Source organism: Scyliorhinus canicula, chromosome 1 (assembly GCF_902713615.1).
Source record: "Scyliorhinus canicula chromosome 1, sScyCan1.1, whole genome shotgun sequence".
NCBI classification, from domain to species: Eukaryota; Metazoa; Chordata; class Chondrichthyes; order Carcharhiniformes; family Scyliorhinidae; genus Scyliorhinus; species Scyliorhinus canicula.
This window is the reverse complement of record NC_052146.1, coordinates 10,919,679-10,947,132: the sequence shown is the minus strand read 5'-3', so window position 1 is coordinate 10,947,132 and position 27,454 is coordinate 10,919,679. Positions and strand designations below refer to the sequence as shown.

General features: G+C 45.6%; 1 protein-coding gene across 4 annotated transcripts in view; it reads left to right on the top strand.

Annotated features, from left to right (window-relative positions):
- Positions 1 to 27,454, top strand: part of tango2 (transport and golgi organization 2 homolog (Drosophila)) — a 273,616-nt gene that overhangs the window by 41,310 nt on the left and 204,852 nt on the right. The window contains exon 2 of one of the 4 annotated variants that reach the window (XM_038808828.1): positions 10,579 to 10,648. The exons of 2 other annotated variants lie outside the window; for them this stretch is intronic. The gene's annotated coding sequence lies outside the window, so the exon portion shown is untranslated. Of the gene's footprint in view, positions 1 to 2,902; positions 2,924 to 10,578; positions 10,649 to 27,454 lie in introns of those variants that run through there. One more of the 4 variants, XM_038808738.1, reaches the window with a different exon arrangement.

The window sequence follows — 27,454 nt, the reverse complement described above, 5'->3', positions numbered from 1 at the left end:
AAGATGAGATGCTGTTCTTCCAATTTGCGCTGGCATTCACTGGAACATTGCAGCAGGCAAAGGACAGACATGTGGATGTGAGAGCAGGACGGTGAGTTAAAATGGCAAGAGACAGGAAGGTCTGGGTCCTGCTCGCGGACAGATCAGGGGTGTTCTGCAAAGCGGTCACCCAGTCTGCGTTTAGTCTCTCCAATGTAGAGTAGACAGTACTGGGAGCAGCAAATGCAATAGACCAGATCGAAGGAGGTGCACGTGAGCCATCTGATCCTAGTTGCCTTTGACACATCACTCACCTCTGTTCTGCCATTCACACATTCTGATCTCTTCATGGGCCACTATCAGCAGCCTTTTTCGCCTTAATCATCCCCATTTCCATTCCCTTTGTCTTTCTCTCCATGACACGTTTGTCAATCTCCACCGATTGCTAGCCCCCTATCCAGCCCCACAATTCCACGCCCCCCCCCCCCACCACAGTGTAAATCTGACCCTATTTCAAGTTCTTTCTAGCTTTGACAACGAGCCATCCAGACTCGAAACGTTAGCTCCCTTCTCTCTCCACAGATGCTGTCAGACCTGCTGTGATTGTCTAGCGTTTTCTATTTCTGTTTCAGATTCCAGAATCCACAGTAATTTGCTTTTATCTCTCGTTGGGAGAGGGAACCTGCTCCACACATACCACTTTCCACCAGATGGCAGTGGGCAGTGATGAGCAGGAACCCAGGCTAATATATTTTCTTCTCCTCTGTGATTTAACAATACTGAGGCTAATTACATTTTCCCCGGTTGCTGTCATCCATAAACATTGCACGTATTGAGGGATTGATGCTTTATCAACATTTTTATCACAATCATTATATTTCTTGTTCATTCATGGGATGTGAATGTCACTGATGAGGCCAGCATTTGTTGTTCATCCTTTATTGCCCTCGAGAAGGTGGTGGTGAGCTGCCTTCTTGAACCGCTGCAGTCCATGTGGTGTAGGTACACCCACAGTACAATTGAGATGGGAGCTCCAGTATTTTGACGCGGCATCAGTGGAACAATGATTAAGTTCAAATTCAGGATGGTATGTGGCTCAGAGGGCAATCTGCGGGTGGTGGCGTCCCCGTGCATCTGCTGTCCTGACCTCCCAGGTCATCGATGTGAAAGGTGCTGTCAAAGGAGCCTGGCAAGATTATCCCTCTCTTAAACTGCTGGTGAGGGTACAATGCAGCCTCTTTATTTCAAAATCTTTTGATGAATGAAACTTGACAATTTGCATGCCCCAATCTAAGACGTTGCCTGGTTGTTCATGAAGCTTTGAGGTATTCAATTAGTGTGTCAAGAATGCCCTTCCTGATGGCAATCTACATATAACATCATTCGGATAAAATGTTGCTGCATTTTATGTAGTAGATGCAAGGCACAGCTTTGAACACAAATCTGTAAATTAAGTGTCATGACAACAAAGTGGTGTATGATGATGTGTTCTTTAAATGGCTTTTATTGTCTCAGTTGGAGCTAAATCTGAATTGTGACCTTTTCTTCTTCTGAGCACAAAGCCAAGATTATTGCAGGTGCAAATGAATTTAGCTAGAAAATTTTGTTAAAAGAAATCAGTTTGTGTTTATCAGTGATTTGGGGCATATAAAAGTCACTGTTGATACAGTTAGCTTCTGATTGAATTTGAGTGAGCTGAGCTTTCAAGAGAAGCTGGACCTGCAGAAGTTTTTTTCCTCATTCATGGGTGTCACTGACAAGACAGCTTTTCTTGCAAAATATAGATTTCGGGGTTGATTAATGAAAAAGTTCAAAGTGTCATTTCGGGCATGATTAGCAAGATGTTTCCTGACACTGTGTTGGTGAGATCGCGGCCCGTATTTAACGACATTTAAGTGCTGGAAATGAGCCCCCACAAGCTTCTCGTTGTCTGACTCTGGGTGTCTTGCTGTGAACAAGAGAAGCTGCTTTTAAACTCTCTCGCATGGCTTACTTACAGTCAACATACACACCTGGCAGCACGCAGACCTGCTCCTCGCTTTGGTGATGCTGACTTGGCCAGGCCTCTGGAAGCAGTGGATGCGAGATGAGACATCTTGTTCCCCCAAGAGTGTCAGAGGGCCAGCAGCAAGGCCACCAATACCGCTTGGAGGCAGTGGCAGCAGCCGTTAGTGCAGGCAGCGTGACCAGGAGGATCGTTGTGCAATGTCAGAAGAAGACCAATGACCTGCGCTGAGCTCAGTGAAATTACCACCTCTCTCCTGGCATCAGTTCTGTTTGCCTCCGCTCAAATTTCACATTAACCTCATTGCAGTGTTAATGTAATCCTACTTGTGACACTAATAAAGATTTAAAAATTCCTGCCCTCCCCCACTGATCACAGGCTGACACCTTGCACCCTCCCCACATCTGATCTCCGTACTTGTTCCTCAGCACCCACCTGCTCAACCCTTCAAGTTCAGTTGCGGTGGGCAGCATGGTGGCGCAGTGGGTTAGCCGAGGTCCCAAGTTCAATCCCGGCTCTGGGTCACTGGCCATGTGGAGTTTGCACATTCTCCCCGTGTCTGCGTGGGACTCACCCCCACAACCCAAAGATATGCAGAGTAGGTGGATTGGCCACACTAAATTGCCCCTTAATTGGAAAAAAATGAATTGGGTGCTCTAAATTTATTTTAAAAAAAGAAAAAAAAATGTTCAGTTGCGGTGCCCACACATTCCACTGCAATAGACAACCCCCCCCCCCCCCCCCGGATCCGTCAAACGTACAGCTCTCTATTTGTCCCTGCAGAATACGTTGGCCATAATAGATGTGAAATGGACAAGACAGGAGGCGGAGTACCAGAGATCAGAGTCTTGACCCCCTATGTGGAACAGGCCCTGGAGATCACAGGATTGGCCAGGAAGAGAGCAGTCACTGACAGCGAGGTTGGCCTGCGCTGCAGAGGTGAGGATCCACTGACCCTCCCTCCACCTCGGCCTCTCAAGTGAATTCATTTTTTTATAAATATTTTTTAATTGGGTTTTTGAACAAAGTATATTTACTGTTATATACACAGAATAAGAAATATATATATACCTATATAGAAGAGAAGGGCACACCCAAACATATCAAAAAAATAATAATAATAAATAATATAGAATAACTGGTAGGGTATTGTGCACCAGCTCAACAGCAGCAACTCTGTACAACTGGCAAAACTATTTCCAACATTAAGTAGGCAACTGTTTGTGGGGGGGGTGTAGGGAGGGAGGGAGGGGGGTTGGAGACTGGGGAGGTAAATATACATTTGGGTGCCGGAGAAACAATTACAGTGGGCAATACGCAAATGGGTTGGGTGTTGGTGTTGTCACTTGCTTCACCCAGATGGATCTCGCTGCCGTCTCGCGCTCACCTCCGCTTCAGCTGTTCCTCCCGTCTTTCGCCTGTATTCTTCTTGTTCTCTGTTCCTGGAGATGCCAAGTTTGTTAACATATCCTGTGCCCTCCTTCCGGCTGTCATTTCCCAGCCTCCCACCTCCTTGGTTCTCCTCTATTGTTCCCTTTCCCTTCCCTCTCCAGCCCCCCTTCCCCCACCGCTTCTGCCCCCTCTCCCCTCCTGTGGTTCGCCTTTCTTTCCTCTTGGGTTTAGTTGTTCCCCCGCCTTTCCTGGTCTACCTCTCCCTCTCGAAAACAGCTTCTTCTCTCAAAAACAGCTTTTCCCCCGCTGTTACTGTTGTGTTATGTACTCTGGGATAACACAGGCTGCAACTCAATGCAACTTTGACCAAAAGATACTCCCGACTTTGATGTAAGTTCAATGTAATTTATTGAACCATTATCACAGTTCTCTATGAGTTTGACTCTCCTGCTAATCTTGCTATAGTAACTCAGTCTAACTAACCAGTCTGCTCCAAGCCACGTGGTGGGAGTGATTCTTCTGATCTGCCCCTGTCCTACTCTACGTGTCGTCTGTGGAAAGAGACAGAGCATGTGGGCCCTGCCCTTATATATGGGTTGTGTAATGCCCCCTTGTGGTAGTGTCACCTCTGGATGTCTTGACTGCCCATTGGTCATGTCCTATTCTATGTGTTCATTAGCTGTATGTCTGCATGTCATGATGTCTCTGGTGCTCCCTCTAGTGTTTATTTAGTCATAGTGTATTTACATTAACCCCTTGTATATTTACAGTGTTGCATATCACCACATCCCCCTTTCTTCGTGTTACATATTTTCTGTACAGTATTAAAGAAAAATTGAACAAAAACGGGTACAAGTGACATGTACAAGTTATGATGACTGATGACGATACAAGATCAAAGAATAGTTATGATGACGTTGAGGATTATACAATATCAAATAATAGTTATGAGTCCAAAGTTCATGAATTTTCATGGTCGAGTGGCTTTCTTGGGCTGTTATGGAAGTGTCGATGTTGATGTTGTCATTCCCTTGTGAACGCCGTCAGTGTCCTCGTGTTTACGTAACCAAGAAGTCATCAGGAGATGTCTAAATGGTCAAATCACTTCATTGTCTGAGGTGGACTCTATTTTTTAATGCTTGTGGTCGCAATTCTTGATGACATCTTTCCTGAAAGCTGGTTTGCTTGTCCTTGGTGTAGCAAACGTGAATTGGTAAGATGCATTGACATGCCATGGTATGTTTACACTCTCACCATTGTTCTGAGCTGAGCAGTAACATTGTCCTTCATGGGCAGAGTTGTACCATGTCGTACCAGTTGTTGGTCTATTGTTGTCATTGTTGTTAGTGACGTGCTTGTTCTTGTGTTTGTTGCGCTCAATGACCACACCGAGTGGAGAATTCAATTCCTTCACGAAGTTACTTGTGTCAATGCCCTTTGTGGCATCTGCTGTTTCATTGAGCGTGCCGTCTCTGATTCCTCGGCGCTCCCCGTCTGGAGTCATGTCTGGTTCACTTGAATCATCTTTGGCTTGTCGATGCTCCCCGTCTGGAATCATTTCAGGTTAGTAGCCTCACTTTGATTGTCTAGGGCCTCTGTACATACAAGCTGAGATCTGTCAGTCTCGCTGAGATGTCGCACATCTTGTATGGGAATTGTGAAGCCTTTGTCACTTGTCGCACATACAGTGGGTAGACCTTCAGTGTCTTCTTGTCGGTTAAATGAGCTGGATAGACTGTCAGAGTTTTCTTCTGGTGGCTCAAATAATCTGGGTGGGCTGTCATAGTCTTTTTGTTGTGTACATGAGCGTGGCAGACTTGTATCGTCCGCTGCTGGTTGCTCAGATAAGGTTGCTAGGCCTTCATGGTCCTGTTCATGCAATGACTGTGCTCTGGAGTCTTGCGTTGCTTCCATCGTGGAGTCTGTCAACAAGCTCACTGTGGAGGCTTGTATCGTTCTCTCTGTGGAGTCTGGCATTGTTCCCTGTGTGGAGATGTGCAGTGGTCTCGCTGTGGAGTCTGTCATCGCTTTCTGTGCGGAGTCGGGGACTCTTCGTGGTGCGTGGACCACTCTCTTGGCCTCAGGCCACTCTGTGGGCTTGTACCGCTCTCTGTCTCTTGGCGTCAGGCTGCAGCAGAATCCTGCACTCATGGGTCGGGATGTCGTCTATGCTGGGCTGAGGATCCTCAAATCCGAAGAACTCGTCCATGACTGTGTCGGATGCTTCAATGTACAACACATCCCGTTGTGGTTCGGATTTGGTACTGAGGTCGCCACGTCCAATGATGAAATCATCATCTGAGTCGTAGTCTTCAAGGACTAAATTATTTCTTAGGAAGGTGCTAGCTGCTTGTTGTAGGGCCCTGTGGAGGTTACTTTCAGCTACTGGTCGAAGTTCAGGCATTGTGCTGTCGTTCCAGGTGAAAGAATTGTGTTTTCTGGCTTTAAACTTTTTCTTCACTATTTTCAGACATTTCCCCTTTAAGTGGGCGTGGTCAGGGGCCTCTGACATCATGACGATTGTGATGTAAAGCGCAGGAATGGATTGCGCATGCGCAAATCGCTTTTCCTTTATGTGCGCTCTTTTCGCAACTGCGCATGTGCGGCTTCTCGCGCATGCACAAAACTCCGTTTTGCCAGTTCGCGTCTTCTCGGGAACTGCGCATGTGCGGCTCCTTGCGCAAGATGGCTGCCAATCAAAATTGCCATTTACTTCTGTTGCAAGCCTACCTTTGCCTCGTGGTGAGTATAGGCACTAGTTTTACCGATTTCTGTTGTGTTCACCTTGCAGTAGCTTTCAAACTTGTCCAGGACTGTCTAGAAGTCTCTCTTGTCCTGCCCTTTGGAGTACTTGAAGGGGTTGAAGATTTCTGTTGCTCTTTATTTTCACCCGCGATGGTGAGTAGAACATCTATCTTCTCAGCATCGGCCACGCCATCTAGGTCGGATACTACCATGTAAATCTCAAATCTCTGCTTTTATTTCACGCCAGTTGGCACTGAGATTGCCGTGGTACCTGAGCTGCTGAGGAACCAGAATCTCGATCACCTTGCCTGGGTGCTGTTGCTGGTAGTCACAGATCTTGCTGAGTTGAACTATATAGATTCAACAGGCACAACTGGTACCATGTTGTGCTATGTACTCTGGGATAACATAGGCTGCAACTCGATGTAGCTTTGACTAAAAGATACTCCAGACGTTGAAGTAAGTTCAGTATGATTTATTGAACCATTATCATAGTTCTCTATGAGTTCGACTCTCCTGCTAATCTTGCTATAGTAACTCGGTCTAACTAACCAGTCTGCTCTAAGCCACGTGGTGGGTGTGATGCTTCTGATCTGCCCCTGTCCTACTCTCTAAGTGTCGCCTGTGGAAAGAGACAGAGCACGTGTGTTCTGTCTTTATATATGGGTTGTGTAATACCCCTTGTGGTAGTGTCACCTCTGGGTCTTTTGACTGCCCATTGGTCGTGTCCTATTCTATGTGTTCATTAGCTGTATGTCTGCATGTCATGACGTCTCTGGTGCTCCCTCTAGGGGCTAGTTTAGCACAGGGCTAAACTGTTCATGTATCTCAACACTAGATAGTACCATAGAGTAGGTATATAAATATACTGTGCCTCCGAGGGTTCTGGGAGAAGGCATTAGAAGGGGCTGGTTAGCACAAGGGGCTGGTTTAGCACAGGGCTAAGTAGCTGGCTTTTAAAGCAAACCAAGGCAGGCCAGCAGCACGGATCAATTCCCGTACCAACCGCCCCGAACAGGCGCTGGAATGTGGCGACTAGAGGCTTTTCACAGTAACTTCATTTGAAGCCTACTTGTGACAATAAGCGATTTTCATTTCATTTTCATTTTCATTTCTAGTGTTTACTTAGTCGTAGTGTATTTACATTAACCCCTTGTGTATTTACAGTGATGCATATCTCCACAGTTACTAGACTCCTAAATGACCCTCTTACGGGCTGGCCCCATTAACACTGCACCCTGTATGCTTCATCCGATGCCGGTGCTTATGTATACATGGGGTTGCCCTATTATGTATTTTCTTTTATTTCCTTTTCTTCCCATGTACTTAATGATTGTTGATCTGCTCGCAGAGAAATACTTTTCACTGTACCTCGGTACACGTGACAATAAACAAATCCAATCCAATCCAGCCCTCATGCTTTGGCTACTTTCCCCTGATTCCTGGCTACCTGGCTATTCTTTTGCTTGTTCGTTGGCCACAAACGGGTCCCGGAACAATTGGGTGAATGGCTCCCACGTTCTGTGGAAGCCGTCGTCTGACCCTCGGATGGAAAATTTGATTTTATCCATTTGGAGAGATTCTGAGAGGTCGGACAGCCAGTCTGCAGCTTTGGGTGGTGCTGCTGACCGCCAGCCAAACAGGATTCTACGGCGGGCAATCAGGGAGGCAAAGGCAAGGGTGTCCGCCCTCCTCCCCAGGAATAGATCTGGCTGGTCTGAAACCCCGACGACCTCCACTTTCGGGCATGGCTCCACCCTCACCCCACCACTTTGGACATTGCCTCTAAGAAGGCTGTCCAGTACCCCGCAAGTCTGGGGCAAGACCAGAACAAGTGAGCGTGGTTGGCCAGGCCTCCTTGGCACCGTTCACATCTATCCTCCACCTCCGGGAAGAACCTACTCATACGGTTTCTTGTTAAGTGGGCTCTATGTCCCACTTTTTGCTGCGTCAGGCTGAGCCTTGCGCACGTGGAGGTGGAGTTGACCCTATGCAGTGCTTCGCTCCAGAGTCCCCACCCTATTTCAATCCCCAGGTCCTCCTCCCATTTATTTCTTGTTGTGTCCAGTACGGTGTCGGCCCATTCTACCAGTCAGTCATACGCGTCGCTACAGTTTCCTTTATCTAGGATGCTTGCGTCCAGTAACTCTTCCAGGAATGTCTGTCATGGCGGTTGTAGGTACGTCCTTGTCTCCTATCATTGGAAGTTTTTGAGTTGTAGATACCTTAGGTCGTTCCCTCGGGCGAGCTGGAATTTCTCTGTCAGTTTGTCCAGTGTTGCAATCCTGCCGTCCGTGTATAGGTCCCTGACTGTCAGTATCCCTCCATCCTGTCCCCACCTTTTGAAGTTGGCGTCAGTCAGTGCTGGTGTGAACCTATGGTTGTTGCAGATGGGAGCTTTGTCCGACATTTTGGTCAGGCCAAATTGCTGCCGTAGTTGATTCCAGGATTGGAGGGTGGCTATCACCACCAGGCTGCTGGAGTGTTTTTTGGGTAGGAATGGGAGTGCTGCCGTGGCGAGGGCCCGGAGGGAGGTCCCCATGCAGGAGGCCTCTTCCGCACGCACCCACTCAGCTTCTGGCTCCTTGATCCATCCCCTTATTCACTCGGCTGTTGCCGCCCAGTGGTAGAATTGTAGGTTTGGGAGGGCTAGCCTCCCCCCACACACATACACACACACAATAGGAATGCCATGATTAGTTTGTCTAGTGCTTTGAAAAAGGCCTTGGGGATGTAGACCGGAATGGATCGAAGTAGGAAGAGGTACCTGGACAGTATGTTCATTTTGATCGCCTGGACTCTCCCCGCGAGGACCGGAGCACCCGGAGGAATTCCACGCAGACAAGGGGAGAACGTGCAGACTCCACACAGACAGTGAATCGATCCCGGGTACCTGATGCTGTGAAGCAACAGTGCTGATGGCTGTGTTACCGTGCCATCCATATAATCTGAATACATATACTTACAAAATATATCTGAATATATGATTAGAAAAGCTACAGATGCTCTGGTAGATTAAGCACTGGAGGTCATCAAGTTGGCAACCTCCCAATCTAATTGGCAGGATTGCAACCATTGGAGTTACAGGCCCAGTGTGTTCAGTGATAGGAGTGAGCTGTCTCATGTTTTCTAACAAATAAAAGCTACCATAGCTTATTTAAGCTTTTGAAAACACAGCTCCTGTATAAATTGAAAATGCTTTTACCTCACTCTAATTGCAATGTGTTTATAACATTTTACCAATGCGATTTTTGATGCCTTGAATCACTAAGTGCTTATATGTACGATACACTCATGGTTTCCACATATGCTTCTACTGCACTTGTAACAGACTGTCTTTGCCCTTTTATCTTAGAGGGCATGGCTTGCCTTTGGCTGGAGTCCATCCTTTCATGAACCAGCAGTGCAATATTTCTGTTTAAGGCAGCGCACAGTTCTGCAGGCAATTCCCATTGAAATCCATCAGGAAAGAGTGATTCACTTTTAAACTCAAACTATGCAGCCTTGAAGAAGGTCACGGGCAACCATTTTACACAAATTGGGTCACCTAATTGTGAAGTGAAGCCCCCTCATCAATAGCTTATCCTGTCACTATAAATTATGAAGGTAGCCCGAGGGACTTGTAGATTAAAGTTTACATTCATGAGAACGTCGTATCACGATTGACCATCTGTCGATTCTGTAGGATTGTGACTTGAAGCAGATTTGTTCCTTCCAGTTTTGCCGCAAGACAGGTTTAAGTTCCTTTACTTTTATTTATGAAGTAAGTTTTGAATCATGCTAAAAAAAACTCTTCATGCATTTTTTTTCAAGTTATGAGTAATGCAGTGCATTATAGTCCACAGACCTGTATGCAGTCAGTAAGCCTCAATGGTCCAACTCTTAAAACGTAGACTACTCTGCCAACACAGTCCAATTGTCACTCAAAATAGAACCGTACTGCACAGATGGAGACCATTCAGCCTACTGTGATTGTGTTGGCTCTTTGAAAAGGTTACCCAATTAGTCCTGCTTTCCTGTTCTTTCTCCATAGCCCTGCAAATTGGGTACAGACCTACGAATTAAGAGGAATCGGCCATTCGACCGCCAAATGTAGTTGTTTTCTTGGTCGAAGGATTAGAGGGGCATTAAGGAATATTTTCACAGAAAGGGTGGTTTGAGTCTGGAATTCACTGCCTGAAAGGATGATAGTAGCAGAAACTTGCATCACATTTTAAAATCATTTGGATATGCACTTGAGGTGCCGTAACCGACAGGACAAGACCTGGAAGGTGAGATTAAGCTGGGTTGCTCTTTTTCATCTAGTATAGACACAAGGGGTCAAATGGCCTCCTTCTGAACCAATTTTTTTCTGTTTTCAATTTGTTAGCTTTTGTGGGTAAATCACACATCAAAACACCAAACTTTGATGGTATACCCGGTTGAAACTAACAACTATGATTTTATATGTGACACAGAATCCATGGCAAGTATCTATGGCCCATGATGGCAGAAACTTGGACAGATGTGGAAAGGCTTTTATACAAGGTATAAGGCTGACAAAAATTTAGTACGTATATAAAATGGGGAAATTATGTAAATCATCAGTGTTGTGTTACTTGGGTGCATCATTATGAGGGGAAATATGCACTATTCTGGCTTTTAGTTCCGAGATCATGAAAGATTTGCACAATATTAGCTCTTTGAAAGTTTTCTGTATACATTGGACAGAGAATTGCATGTTAAATCAGCAGTAAAAGATGTCAGAGTCATTAACATGCTTGAACAATCTCGCTTGTAAAGGGTCTGGAATGCACTGGCAGTTGGCCTTCATGCAGTTTTTAAGTGCTAAAAAACTGGCATCGAATAAATTTCTGTCCCACATCCAGACAAGACCATCTATATTCTTAAAAAGCAATAATACCAAACAATAGTTTCACGGCTTTAATGTAATTTAGAAGTTCACATTGTGGTTCCAAACAACACAAGTTTTGCTTCGAATAACATCTACCCCTCTTGTTTAGATTAATGCCTTGCAGTTGCTTTCAGTTATTCATTAATTTTCTTCAATCTCATGCTCCATCCACTTTTCCTCTGTGTAGGGCCAATGTCTAAGGAATAGTATTCATTTGCCCAGTATGCTGTTTCTTTGTGACAGTAAAGATCAGGATACATCTGAACAGCAGTAGGCCTGTGCTTGTTCGCAATGAGCATTCAGATCTGCAGTCTGTGGATAGCCAAAAGCTGTACTTTTTGTATTTCTGATCATCTGTGCTTTTGTCTTTTTAGAATTGAAGTTAGAGTGAAAGGCCCAAGTTCTGGTTCAGTTCACTTCAAATTTTGAGTCCCAGCCAAATTCCAGATACCCATCCCCTAATGATTTTGAATGATTGAGCTCACCAGTTTCATGGTTAGAAATTATTTCACGCAGTTACTTGTTCATGGTCAATTCACAGATAAAATTAGTGAATTTAGTATCTGAAGAACAGGGCCTGACACTGTAATCCAGGCATTCCCAAGTTCCTTTTGTTCTTTTGTGGACCTTAAAGACCACACTTAAATACAGAACACTGACATGCCAGCTCCATTGCTAAATGACAAATTCTTTACTTTTGCGTAATTAAATTTATAAAAATGACACTGCTTCTCTGCAGGTATAAACAACAGGTAGAGTTTAGAATATTTCCACATACCCCCACCAGATATTTAAAATTCAAGTGAGTAACCCTCAAGAGAGTGAGACATGTATGCGTAAACAGAGACGGTCCCATTCGGATATAACCGGGTGAACAGCCAAGGCTGAAGGCCACACATTATTTGAGAGCAACATGCAAAAGTCATCATTTGCCTATTTTCTCTCTGCTTTATTCCCAATATTATCACTTTGTGTTGCTCACCTTGTGCAGAACTGCATCTGCCATCAGATTTGCAAATACGTTGTCCCTCTGAATTCCTTGTTCAACGTCTATTTTGCTTTTGATTGTTATTTTTTATAAATTTGGAATACCGAATTCATTTTTTCCAATTAAGGGGCAATTTAGAGTGGCCAATCCACCTACCCTGCACATCTTTGGGTTGTGGGGACGAAAGCCACGCAAAGACGGGGAGAATGTGCAAACCCCACACAGAAACCGAGGGCCGAGGTCGAACCTGGGACTTTGGTGCCGTAAGGCAGCAGTGCTCGCCACTGTGCCACCATGCTGCCCCATTCAGCATCTATTTTAACGTTGTACCTTTGAATTACTTTCTGATGTGTGTGTGTCAGGAATGTGGGAAGGTAACAAGATTAACAGTGAGCTTGAGATGAAAATAAAATAACAGACAAGTAACAAGACTAGCAGGCATCTCATGGAATAATGAAATGCGATTTGCCAATAAAAAGATTAACAGGAACCTAGAGCCATGAGGTATGAATGGCCAGATCAGAAACCTACGTAGAAAATAGAAGCAAGAGGACCTTCGAGCCTGCTCATCCATTCATTATGATCATGGCTGATTATCAAGTTCAATACCCTGATCCTGCCTTTCCCCCCTATGCCTTGATCCCTTTAGCCCCAAGAGCTATATCTAATTCCTTCTTGAAATTACACAACGTTTTGACCTCAACTACTTTCTGTGGCAGCGAATTCCATTGATTCTCCACTCACTGGGTGAAGCAATTTCTCCTCAACTCAGTCCTGAAAGGTTTACCCCTTATCCTCAAACTATGACCCCTAATTCTGGACTCCTCCATCATCAGGAACATTCTTTCTGAATCTACCCTGTCTAATCCTGTTAGAATTTTATGAGTTTCTATGAGATCCCCTCTCATTCTTCCAAACTCCAATGAATATAGTCCCAACTGAAATTAAATGAATGAATGAAATGAAAATCGCTTATTGTCACGAGTAGGCTTCAGTGAAGTTACTGTGAAAAGCTCCTAGTCGCCACATTCCGGCGCCTGTTCGGGGAGGCTGGTATGGGAATTGAAATGCGCTGCTGGTCTGCTTTAAAAGCCAGCAATTTAGCCCAGTGAGCTAAACCAGCCCCTGGTTTAGTCTCTCCGCATATGACAGTCCTGCCAACCCAGGAATCAGCCTGGTAAACTTTCGCTGCATTGCTTCCATAACAGGAATAGCCTGGCCAGGGTTCTCTTAGCCCGCGCCGTATCGGAGAATCGGCGGTGACGCCAGGAATTCCCGCCACACCGCCGGGAATCAGCGGCAGTCGTGTGCGGAGTCAACGCGGTGCCAGTCGGGCCCCGGCAGCGATTCTCAGCAGTCAACCGGCTGGGTTCCGCCACTGTGGCTCCAACCTGGTACCACCCGGGGGAGCTCTGACCCGCGACCGCGGTGGCCGTCCAGACTCCGAGGTGGCCTGCACAACGGCCCGGCAAACGGGGCTACCGATCGGTGGGCGCGCGTGATCTGGAGGGTTCTACCTCCTTCCGCGCAGGCCCGCTGTGTGGCCCCGCCATGTTGCTTAGCGCCGGCGCGGAAACAGCCACCACGTGCATGCGCCAGCGTGGAAACAGCCACCACGTGCATGCGCGGACCCGCGCCAGCAGTGCAGGGCCGCGTATCGGTGCCAGAGCAGCGTGCAGCACTCCGGCGCCGTGTTGGCCCCCTGTGGCCCACTGAATCACTGGGCCAAGAGGCCCGTTGACCCCCGTTTGGAGAATCCAGGCCCCTTTCTCAGATGAGGACACTAAAACTGCACAATACTCCAGGTGTAGCCTCACCAATGCCCTATAAGACGACAAGACATATAGGAGCAGAATTAGGCCATTCAGCCCATCAAGTCCGCTCTGCCATTCAATCATGGCTGAAATGTTCCTCATCCCCATTCCCACCTGCCTTCTCCCCAAAACCTCTGATTCCCTTGTTAATCAAGAACACCAGATTTGTGCTTGAGGTGTTATTACCTACAGAGCTACAGATCAAGAGCTGGAAGTGGAATTAGACAGACTAGTTCTTTCTTGGATCATAAGAACTAGGATAAGGAGTTGGCAGTTTAGCCTCTCGAGCCTGCTCCCCTGTTCAATACGATCATAGCTGATCTCATCATGGCATCAACTCCACCATCCTGGATATTCTCCGAACCCTTCAACCCATTACTGATTTAAACATTTGTCTTAATCCTCCTTAAATTCAGCGGTTCTCCCTGGTCAACTCTACTAGTTAGTTAGTACTAGAAACATTGTTTATCAGAGATCAATGAGATTTTACAAATGATAACTTCTAAAAGCAAGGAATTTGAGAGAGGTAGACAGGATCCACAGAGGGGAATATCAAACAGACTGCTCACACCCTCCTTGGAGAGGTGGACTAGTTCGCCACCCAACAGTCAGACAGGCCAGTTCCATCTGTGATCTGAGTCACACAGGCCTATTCCAGCGAACATTTAGAGCCACAGCAGATTGCAGATATTCTCCTCTAAACAACGCAGTTTTGTGCCTCCGCTGAAAAAGGATGAAACATTTTCCCAGTCTTTAACACCGAAGTGGTATTGTGTGGCAAATATGAACTTGATTTGATCTATAGAGTTATTAAAGTTGAATGTTGCTTGGAAAAATGGTGTGTCTGTGACTTCAGGGAATGTGGGTATATTTTGGGAATGGTGTGTTTAATTATGCATTTTCTTAAGCATCAGAGTGTATATTCGCCTTTTGTCTTTTTTTACTTCAGAAAATATTCTTCAGTGATTGTTTACACAACGACGGGACTGGTTCCTCATTGGGATGTTCATTGTTCTATGCTACCATGGGCAGCACAGTGGTTAGCACAGTTGCTTCACAGCTCCAGGGTCCCAGGTTCGATTCCCGGCTTGAGTCGCTGTCTACGCGGAGTTCTGCACGTTCTCCCCGTGTCTGCGTGGGTTTCCTCTGGGTGCTCCGGTTTCCTCCCACAGTCCAAAGATGAGCAGGTTAGCAGGATTGGCCATACTAAAAATTGCCCATCGTGTTCAAAAAGGTTAGGTGGAGTTACTGGGTTGTGGGTCAGGGTGGAGGTGTGGGCTTGGGTGAGTTGGTCTTTCCAGTGCGGACTCAAGAGGCCAAATCGCCTCCTTCTGCACTGTAAATTCTATGTTGAAACCAAAATACACCACGAATAATGTTTCAAGTTATCCTTTGGGGTTTTGAGACACTCGCGCAGGTAACATCGACATGGTTCCTGATTGACACTCCTGGCTTTCTGTAGTCATGTGATTCTGCCATGAAGCTGCCTCTGAAGGCAGACATCTTGATCAGTTCAATAAACCCTCTCATAGAAACAGATACTGAAGGAGACTACTGTCCTTATACTTGAAACACCCATCTATTTAATTTATACGGAAAGATGCAATACCCACCTGTTCCCCACTCCCACCATCTCCAAATATCTTGTAGCATTCAGTTGTTTCTTGGCTTCGGGTTCTTGCCATCCATGATTTTATCTGTAAATTACCGGGAGCAATTCTAAATTTGCCTTTTACTACTTTGGATCTGTATCCTTTGCCTTACTGTACAGTGGTCAACACTGCTGCCTCACAGCGCCAGGGAACCGGGTTCAACTCTGGCCTTGGGTGACTGTGTGGAGTTTGCACGTTCTCCCCGTGTCTGCGTGGGTTTCCTCCAGGTGCTCTGGTTTCCTCTCACAGTCCAAAGATATGCAGGTTAAGTGGATTTGCCACGACAAATTGCCCCTTAATGTCCAAAAAAAAAGATTTTCCTCTGAAAGAGCACCCTACCTCTCCGCCCTCCCTCGCCCTATCCCCATAATCCCATCTAACCTGCGCACCTTTGGACTGTAGAAGGAAACCAGAGCACCCAAAGGAAATCCAGGGGATCCAGGGAGAACTTGCAAACTCCACACAGTCACCCAAGACCGGAACCGCCACGGTGTCAAAATGTGCAATATTCATTTTGTTAAGATTTTAAATGTGCAATTACAGTACATAGATTCATAGAATTTACAGTGCAGAAGGAGGCCATTCAGCCCATCAAGTCGGCACCGACCCTTCGAAAGAGCTCCCTCCTTAAACCCACACCTCCTCCCAATCCCTGTAACCCAGCAATCCCACCGAACCTTTTTGGACACTAAGAGCAGTTTAGCATGTCCAATCCACCTAACCTGCTCATCTTTCGGAACTTGTGAGAGGAAATCGGAGCACCCGGAGGAATCCCACGCAGACACGGGGAGAACGTGCAGACTCCACACAGACAGTGACCCAAGCCGGGAATCGAACCTGGGACCCTGGAGCTGTGAAGCAACAATGCTAACCACTGTGCTACTCTGCCACTCCATACAGTGTGACACAATATTCTGTTAAGCTTTTAAAATTGCAGTAATTGCCAAGTTGGTCATGAACTTGTATTTTTGTTGTTGCAGCATTTTATCACAGGTTTCAGGTCAGGAAGTCTAAAATGTGTTTTATTTTGCTACACCCAAGGCAAGTTCTTGATTTTAGCCAAGCCTTGTCATGGGAGATGCTGCACAAAGGCCTTCCACTCAGGACTGAAGGGAAATGTGCCAAGTGATTCAGCCCAGAGCCGCTCTGTGCTTAATTACAGTTCAGCACTGGCAGCAGTTTCAAAGTAGCTCACAGGCACCTCTTGGCCTGAAATACTGCACAACATCAGTGCATGAAGACTGCACACAATATAAATGTTTTACCATTTGTTTCAACTGTTTGTTTCTTAATCTGATCCTTCACCTTTCCTTTACCACATTAATTCATTCTTGGGATGTGGGTGTTGCTCTGCTGAATAAACTTCTATAGAAACCAGTTCCTGCACACAGTCTGGTAAGTTCCCAATTCCCAAAATAAAGGTTTGGACAAAATAGATTTTTTTTTTCCCCTCACCAACCCCATCCGAAAAAGGAACAGCATCCAAACTGCTCATGTACAGTTTATATAGCACAGTTGGCAATTGGCAGAGTGCTAGAGGCAGATTGTCCACTAGCTCTCTTAGGACATGTGCGTACATTTGAATCAAAGGGGAAGCAATTACCATTTTAGAAGCAGGACAAGAATTGTAATTGTTTAGCTAATGAAGCATACGTAGAATAATACAAGTGGGCTGTGCATAACTCATCTTCACTCTCATGTTGAGATTTTTAACTCATATTATTTACAGCATTTTGAATCTTTTTAAAATGCTTATTTGATTTTGAGCTCTTCCCACCTGCTCACTAGAATTCACTTCAAGGTCACCCCGTACTTTCCAAAGTAGCGATATGTTTGTGTGGGTCTTGATTGACCATAGAAACCTCATCCCAGTTTTAGTCAACTGCCTGCCAGGTATGCACATACATCCAGTAGGAATCTCTGGGAGACCAGGAGTGACTATCCTGGCCAGACAGAAAATTAACATCTTTTGATTATATTAGATTTTTAGTTAAGATGATCATTGGGGATAATTTTGGATTTAGTTGGACAGCCAGAAACAAATGCAGTTAGCATGTAAATGATATAATACGGCTGGCATGATGGTGCAGTGTTTAGCACTGTTGCCTCACGGCGCCGTGGTCCCAGGTTCGATCACAGTCCCGGGTCACTGTCCGTGTGGAGTTTGCACAGTCTCCCCGTGTCTGCTGGGTCTCACCGCCCACAACCCAAAGATCTGCAAAGTAGGTGCCTTGGCCACGCTAAATTGCCCCTTAATTGGAAAAAAGAAATTGGGTACTCTAAATTTTAATTTATTTTAAATGTGAAAATATTAACATAATAAAAGCCATGTGTGAGCAATTGTTTTTTTTTCTCACAAATACCGCTATTAAAGTTATTTTTTTAAAACTCCAAAGCCCTGTCACTTTATTTTCTGCTGCAGCTTTTACTAACTGCGGCGCCGTGCTGGCTCCCTGTGGGTCACTGAATCGCTGGGCCAAGAGGCCTGTTGACGCCAGCGTGAAACACTCCGGTGTTTACGCCGGGGTCAACACTTAGCCGGGATTTTGGAGAATCCCGGCCCAGGTCTATTTTTGTTTGGCTCAGTTTGTCCTCAGGGTTTAAAAAAAATAATTTTAGAGTACCCAATTCATTTTTTCCAATTAAGGGGCAATTTAGCGTGGCCAATCCACCTACCCTGCACATCTTTGGCTTGTGGGGGAGAAACCCACGCAGACACGGGGGGAATGTGCAAACTCCACACAGACCAGTGACCCAGGGCCGGGATCGAACCTGGGACCTGGGTGCGGTGAGGCAGCAGTGCTAACCACTGCGCCACCATGCTGCCCTCAGTTTGCCCGAAAGGTTGTCCAATTTGACATTTCCCCTGCTTTTGTGAGGTGCAGTTCTGCTAAACACTACCATAACAAACGTATTAAAATATAGATACTAGTATAGATACCAGCCAGAGGAAAACAAGCAAATCTTACTGGAAAGCAACAAGTTTGAAACAATATGCTGTTGAGTTGGTTGAAGTTAAGTTTGTGTGGAACATAAATAAATCTGAATAAGCCTGTTGGGCCGAATAATCTGTCTTTTGAAGTCTCTTGTTTACTCGTGACTTTTGTTCACCTGCCCAAACATCTCTTTGGTGTTGAATTTTGAATTTTGTTTGGTAATACTCCTGTAAAGTGCCTTGGAATGTTCTGCAATGTTAAAGGGGCTGTATAAATACAAGTTATACTTTATTCCCAGAAATGTGAGTGAAGCTAGAAAAGCCAAATTTGTTGGCAATCTCTAGTTGCCCAGAACCACTGCACTTCTGCTGGTGACAGTGCTCCCACAGTGATGTTACAGAGGAAATTCTAGGATTTTATTCCAGCGACAGTGAAGTTGTGTTGAAATATGTCCAATTCAGGAAGGTGTGCGTGCGACTTAACAGAAAAACCTGGATGCAGTGGCATACTCATGATCTTGGTGTTCTTGTCCTCCTCAAGCTACAGCATTGCTGCCTCACGGCGCCGAGGTCTCAGATTCGATCCCGGCTCTGGGTCACTGTGGAAACTGTCCGTGTGGAGTTTGCACATTCTCCCCGTGTCTGCGTGGGTTTCGCCCCCAAAACCCAAAGATGTGCACGGTAGGTGAATTGGCCATGCTAAATTGCCCCTTAATTGAAAAAAATGAATGGGGCACACTAAATTTATTTTTTTAAAGAAGAAATAATGTTGCTGAGTTGTTGCCAATGATGGATATTGAGTCCGGTGGCAGGCCATCAAATCAAGTGGACCTTGTTGAGCTTCCGGAAAGTTACTGCAGTGAGTATTCATTACACTCCTGACTTCAGTTGTAGATGCTGAACCGGCTTTAAGATGATATAGAACATAGAACAGTACAGCACAGAACAGGCCCTTCGGCCCTCGATGTTGTGCCGAGCAATGATCACCCTACTCAAACCCACGTATCCACCCTATACCCGTAACCCAACAACCCCCCCCCCCCCCCCTTACCTTTTAGGACACTACGGGCAATTTAGCATGGCCAATCCACCTAACCCGCACATCTTTGGACTATGGGAGGAAACCGGAGCACCCGGAGGAAACCCACGCACACACGGGGAGGACGTGCAGACTCCGCACAGACAGTGACCCAGCCGGGAATCGAACCTGGGACCCTGGAGCTGTGAAGCATTTATGCTAACCACCATGCTGCCCTCAGATCTCTCAGATATCTCTCAGATGTTGGCCAATTGATTGAAAAAACATGATTTAACAGTAGGCGAGAACAAGCTAGAGGGGCTAAATGTTCCAATGTTCGAGATTTGAGGCATACAAAATGATCAGAGGGTTAGATAGGGTGGACAGTGAGAGCCTTCTCCCGCGGATGGAGGTGGCTAGCACGAGAGGACATAGCCTTAAATTGAGGGGTAATAGATATAGGACAGACGTCAGAGGTAGGTTTTTTACGCAAAGAGTGGTGAGGCCGTGGAATGCCCTACCTGCAACAGGAGTGAACTCGCCAACATTGAGGGCATTTAAAAGTTTATTGGATAAGCATATGGATGATAATGGCATAGTGTAGGTTAGATGGCCTTTAGTTTTTGACTTCCCATGTCGGTGCAACATCGTGGGCCGAAGGGCCTGTACTACGCTGTATCGTTCTATGTTCTATTTGTATCGGTGTACTTAAAATGGAATGGTCTTCTTCATAATACGGCAGAAAAATTCAGAAGCCACATTAATCTCTGCTGTTTTTGTGAACTTTCTGGCACCTGATTGAAAAATAGAGTAGACAGCAACTTGGGACCAGATGATGTGATTGCTGCCTCAAATGGGTATTATTGTGTTGTGGTAGTAAAAAATATTGCATGCTTTAAAACTGCTGCTCACAGTAATTGTGTTGCAATGATACCAACATATAGCTGTTTTCATGGTGGGGAGAAGGAAGGTGAATCTTTGATCTTCAATTAAAAATCACCACTGTGTTTTATTATGTGCCTCACATTAAAGTCTACATGTCTCTATGTATGTGTACCTACGACCAGTTTTTAATGGTAGTTAATTTTTATCTCAGCGGTAATTTGTGTGTCATTTATAATTGTCATCAAATATTGCATCATTGCCTGAATTGGATGATCTTGCAATACTAATGATTTAAATAGTATCAGGGAGTGCAGAAGAGCAACGTCTCGGCAGACCAACCTGACCAAAGTCCTGATCAGCAAACAGAAAAACAGACAGCAGTAACCAGAGTGGCCAAGGAACAGCTTGCAGAACATGGGAAGAAGTGTTAATTGGTGTTGACAATAACTTATCTGTGCTTACAGGAGCTGAGTGGAATGTGGACTCATTCTGAAGGTAAACGTTTTGAGAAGGAATAGAAACAGAAGTAAAACACTGTGGCTGCTGGAAATCTGAAATGAAAACTGAAAATGCTGGAAATACCCAGCACCTGTGGAGAGTGTTAACAGGCAGTTTCAGTGTGGCAGGCTTGGGGGGGTCGCTCCTTGAAACAGCAGCCTGTCACTTTGTCATTTGACTTTCTCAATCGGTGGGTGTTGTACCCTCCAAGGGGCAGTTAAGCAGATGGATTTGGCATGCAGGGGTAGAGTGATTTTTGAGCAGACTTTGTTCCAGTCTCTGGAACAATTTAGGAAATTCATTCCTAAACATGGCTCCCCTGTCACCCTGTGTTACTTCATCGACCCTTTGGAAAAGACGGAGGGCGCAATTCAGCGAATGCGTTGCACCCGGCGCCGATCTGGGTGAATCGCGAGACGAGCTCCACGCAGGGCCAATCGCAAATATCCCAACTCACTGAGCCCGGCACGATCTGGGGGATTCAATAAAGCGGAGAGGGAGAGCGAACAGCCTTGCAGCTTACCAGCAGGAAACCATTAAGTGCGGCCTTGGCATAGAGAAGGTCCCCAATGCCAAAAAACAGCAATCTGTCTTTGGATAGCAGGATGTTTTGGGCGCTGCAGGTGCTAAGGAACACCCCGCTAAAAGGTACCCGACAGCAGACTTAGTATGAAGTCCACTGAATCGCATTCCGAATCCCGAACAAGCTGCCCTTAGTAGAGACGATTGTTGGTTCTACAAGATATTAAAATAGTTTCATTAATTTCTTTATCTTGATGTTTAAGAGTTGAAGTGATCTGACCCTTTACTTTGAGGTCTGTGCCTCCTGGCCCCTGCAGCTTTATGTTTGATGACTGGATCTCAAAATCAGATTGTGACCCCAGCCTAGTGTCCCGTTTAAATTCTGTTCTGTGTCCTTGACTTCCAGCTTGACAAACCAAAGCTGCTTGTTGGGATCTTTGATTTTTTTTCCAAGGAAATTGTCAGGTTAAAATGCTGTATTTCCAATTTCCTGGACTTGAAATTGTTGGAAGCTTGTTCCAGATTTTTTCCTTTAACTTATGCTTTACTATTGTGCAGAATTGTTTAAAATGCCTGGTCTTTCGACAGAGGAAGCGCTTGGCTCTTTCTGCAGGGCACCTGCACAACAATATTGCTTTTGACACTGCATTTAGAATATTTTAAAATACTCGCGTATATACTCGCGTATCCTGCGATCTCGCGTATCCTGCGATCTCGCGTATCCTGCGATCTCGCATATCATGCGACCCCTAAATTTTCGTCCCCAAAACATGATTTTATCATATATCTTATGTATCATGCGAGTCACTTTTTTGAGATACCAGATGACACTAGGCAAGGCTTTCCGCCGTAAACAACCGAATGAGAAACAGCTGTTTTGCTGTTTCTAATCACGATAATAAACAGTTACCTAACACGTAACAAGTACCGTAACACATAACAACGATCGAATACATTCTACCCTTAGCCACTATGGAGAAAAGATCTGCGAAGAAATATACTGCCAAATTGAAGCTGCAAGTTGTTGCCGAAGCGGAACAAAGCAACAACGTTAAAGCTGCAAAGCTGTTTGGTGTCGGAGAAAGCTGTGTCCGAAACTGGAGAAAACAAAAAGAAAAATTGAAGGAAACTCCTTCCTATAAATGCGCAAATCGCGGGTTGAAATGTCATTGGCCGCAGTTAGAAGATAAAGTATCAAAGTGGGTGTCCGAAAATCGAGAAAATGGTTATATTATAACACGGTCTAAAATAAGACTTTATGCTTTACGAGAAGCAAGAAAAATGGGCATTTGTGTGTTTACTGCAAGTCCCGGATGGTGTACGCGGTTCATGAAAAGACATGACTTTGTGTTAAGAAGAAAAACAAAAATTGCACAGAAACTCCCAAAAGAATTAGAAGAAAAAGTGACTAGTTTTCAAACATTTGTAATCAAACATCGCAAAGCTAACAGCTATAAGTTATCGTGCATTGGAAACATGGATGAGACACCCGTGAATTTTGATATGCCATCAAACTCAACCGTTAATAAAGCCGGCGAGAAAAGTATTTTTATCAAAACTACAGGGCATGAAAAGACACATTTTACGGTTGTACTAACGTGTATGGCAGATGGGACGAAACTTCCTCCAATGGTTATCTTTAAACGGAAATTAATGCCCAAACTAAAACTTCCAAATGGTATTATTGTCCATGTCCATGAAAAAGGATGGATGAACGATAATGGCTGCAAGAGTTGGCTGAAGAGAGTTTGGGAATCAAGAGCAGGTGGTTTACGACGCCAAAAAAGTTTACTTGTTTGGGATATGTTTAGGTCACATCGAGTGGATGCCATTGTGAAAGCTGTTTGCGAATCGAACACCGATATAGCGATCGTTCCAGCTGGCTTGACTAGCGTCGTTCAGCCACTTGACGTATCCATTAATAAGCCATTTAAAGACAATATAAGAAAGAAATGGAATGACTGGATGATGGAAGGAGAGAAATCATTTACGAAGGGAGGGAATATGAAGGCTCCGGATTTGCCTCTACTGTGTTTGTGGGTAAAAGAAGCATGGGCTGAGATAGATGGAGATTTGATTGTTAAAGCATTTAAAAAATGTGGAATAGCAAGTGCTTTGGATGGAAGTGAAGATGATGCTTTATTCGAAGATGCAGGAGAAGAGGATGAAAATATTGAAGACCTGGAAGATGATCAGTATGACGACTGCCTTGATGAAGAAGAATTCCAAGCTTTATTTGATGATGACACTGATAACAATGAAAGCGAATTTGAAGGATTTTAGTTTACCTGTAATAGTTTGTTTTAATAGTGTTTTTATTTTATTAAATGTTAATTAACCTACATGTGTATTCCTGTTTTATATTTCATTATGTCCAAAAATAAATATAATAGTTCCATTAACTACTGGGTACTATTTGACTTACCGTAAATGGATACGGTCTGCTTAACAGCCTAACAGCCTAATCTTGGCCAGCACTTCACACCCGCAAATTTTGTATCTTGCGTATCATGCGACCCCCCCCCAAATTTAGGTTACAATTTAGGTTTTCAAAAGTCGCATGATATGCGAGTATATACGGTAGTTGGAAGGGTTCCCCTGCCCCTTCAGCAGTTTTGGTGACCATTTCAAATGGACCGGGCTCCCAACTTTGGGCCTCCGTACCGGTTTAACCCCTCCCGAGTCTCATCATGTCTCCAAAGTACACCCTGATTCTGCTTTTGCACTTAAACCTGGCTTGTAAATTGTTCGGCCTTCTCTAGCATTAAATCTTCCTTGGTTTAGAAGATGTCCAATAGCACCTCGCCAAGCACACCGGCTACATTGCGGTTGCAAATTAAGCCATGTTTTAAAGTTCTGTAGCAGCAACCACTGGCCAGTCTATGCAATTTGTTAATAAATTAATTGATGGATTTGCCTGGCTTGTCCAGTCCGAGGGGGGGAGCGGGGGGAGGTGAAGGCCTTGACTGGGCTTATGAGGGAATTGGGAGGGGTGGACCCGTGGAGGCTCTTGCACCTGAGGGAGCGGGAGTATTCATTTTTCTCGTCGGTTCACAAGGTTTACTCGAGAATAGACTTTTTTGTCGTGTGGAAGGCTTTGTTCACTAGGATTAGAGTATTCAGCGATAGCAATTTCGGATCACACGCTGTATTGGGTGGACATTGTCTTGGAGAAACGGACAGTGCAGCGACCGGGATGGAGAATGGACGTGGGGTTGCTGGGGGATCGAAGTTTTTGTGAGAAGATGGGGAGGGTGATTGAGGAATCCTTGGGTTTTAACTGTACGGGGGATGTATTGTAGATGGTGATTCGGAGGTCCTGCAGGATGTGGTGAGGGGGGAAATGATATTGTTTAAGGCAAGGTGGATAAAGAGGAGAGAGAAGAGCGTCAAAGGCTGATAGATGAGATGTTGGAGGTCGACAGGAGGTATGTGAGAATGCAAATCCAGCACTTTTGGATAGAAAGAGGAAGCTACAGGCGGGTGTTGATCAGTTATCCACGAGGAAGGCGGGCAAGGAGGAGCGATTTATGAGTATGGGGAGAAGGCGCATGTTGGCAGGCCAACTTCGGAGGGAGGAGGCGGCGAGGGAAATTGTCCAGGTGCAGGAAAGGACAGGGAAATTGGTGGTGGCCCCAGACCAGATTAATAAGATGTTTGAAGTGTTCTATGAAATTTTGTATAGGTTAGAACCACCGGTGGAGGATCGGGGATGAGGGGGGTTCCTGGACGGTTTGGAATACCCGAGGTTGGGGGAGGAAAATAGGATGATACTGGAGAGGCTGGTAGGGGAACAGGAGGTTAAGGAGGCAATTGGGGGGATGAAATGAAAATCGCTTATTGTCACAAGTAGACTTTAAATGAAGTTACTGTGGAAAGTCCCTAGTCGCCATATTCAGGCGCCTGTTCGGGGAGTCCGGTACGGGAATTGAACCGCGCTGCTGGCCTTGGTCCGCTTTGCAAGCCCGCTATTTAGCCGATTGTGCTAAACCAGCCCCTGCAGTCTGGGAAGGTGGCACGGCCAGATGTATTCCCAGTGGAGTATTAAAAGAAATTTAAGGAAAAACTCTGCCATTCCGAACTCATCCTCTGGCGACCCTAACCTATAAAATCTCTTTTAAAAGTCTTGGAATGCCCCATTCACCTTGTCTGGGGAAGAAACCAGCCTACCTTCTTCTGGTTCCAGGTACAGGAGGCTCAACATCTTGTTCAATAAATTGATGCACTGTCAATTACCACAAGACAAGAATGGTGGAACAATCGAGGCTTTCTTGAACAAGACGTTGTGCCTCCTGTAGCTGGAACCAGAATGGCTGCAACGCCGGAGAGCACACACTTACATACGCCGCCTGCTCGGCGGAGCCAGCAGGCAGAGATTTACCATAGTACCTCTAATATACGGGCAGTGCCGTAATACATATAATATACCACTAGTGGTGTTCACCACAACTCCGAATCCCTAACCTGAATGATCTCTCTCGCAGCCTTCTGCTGCCTTATATGTGAGCCTAGACACAGCTGGCCCTTTCTCCATACTCATACACCACCCCCGCCCTCAAACGCCTCAGCTGGTGCACCACCCACCACCCTATCCATAGACAGCAGGTCAAACTGCATTTCCAACTTTTTCCTGCATGCCAAGAGTTCCGGAGTTGGGTCACTCACATACCTACGATCCACTCCAAGATCTCATTGACTAACTTCTTCCGCTCCTTCCTCGTCTCCTCTGCCATAAATTTATGACCTCATCATTGAGATTTCTCATTTGTTTTTGAAAGGTAATTTGTCCTCTTGTGTTTTCACACAGCCAGCCCCATTTGCAGGCAAACAACTTGAAATACAGAGAGTCGTGAATACCGCCCAGGACATCACACAAACCCGCCTCCCATCCATTGACTCTGTCTACACCTCCCGCTGCCTGGGGAAAATGGGCAGCATAATCAAAGACACCTCTCACCCGGCTTACTCACGCTTCCAACCTCTTCCACCAGGCAGGAGATACAAATATCTTTTTTTTTAAAATAAATTTAGAGTACCCAATTCATTTCTTTCCAATTAAGGGGCAATTTAGAGTGGCCAATTCACCTACCCTGCACACCTTTGGGTTGTGGGGGCGCAGACCACGCAAACACGGGAAGAATGTGCAAACTCCACACGGACAGTGACCCAGAGCCGGGATCGAACCCTGGTCCTCGGCGCCGTGAGACAACAGGGGGAACCCACTGCGCCACCATGCTGCCCAGGAGATACAAATATCTGAGAATACGCACGAACAGATGCAAAAATAACTTCTTCCTTGCTGTTATCAGACTCCTAAACAACCCTCTAATGGGCTGATGGACTTATGGACTGATCTGTACTCTTGACACATCTTCACCCGATGCCTGTGTCTATGTATTTACATTGTGTATTTTATGTTGCCCTATTGTACAAAGAACAAAGAAAAGTATAGCGCAGGAAATGAAAAATGAAATGAAAATCGCTTATTGTCATGAGTAGGCTTCAATGAAGTTACTGTGAAAAGCCCCTAGTCCCCGCATTCCGGCGCCTGTTCGGGGAGGCTGTTACGGGAACAGACCCTTCGGCCCTCCAAACCTGTACCGACCATGCCACCCGCCTAAACTAAAACCTTCTGCACTTCCGGGGTCCGTATCCCTCTATTCCCATCCTATTCATGTATTTGTCAAGATGCCCCTTAAACGTCACTATCGTCCCCGCTTCCACCACCTCCTCCGGCAGCGAGTTCCAGGCACCCACTACCCTCTGTGTAAAAAAAACTTGCCTCGTACATCTCCTCTAAACCTTGCCCTATGCACCTTAAACCTATGCCCACTACTAATTGACCCCTCTACCCTGGGAAAAAGCCTCTGACTGTCCACTCTGTCTATGCCCCTCATAATTTTGTAGACCTCTGTCAGGTCGCCCCTCAACCAGCTTTGTTCCAGTGAGAACAAACCAAGTTTATTCAACCTCTTCTCATAGCTAATGCCCATACCAGGCAACATCCTGGTAAATCTCTTTTGCACCCTCTCTAAAGCCTCCACATCCTTCTGGTAGTGTGGCGACCAGAATTGAATACTGTAGTCCAAGTATGGCCTAACTCAGTGACCTGTGGACCTGTACACCT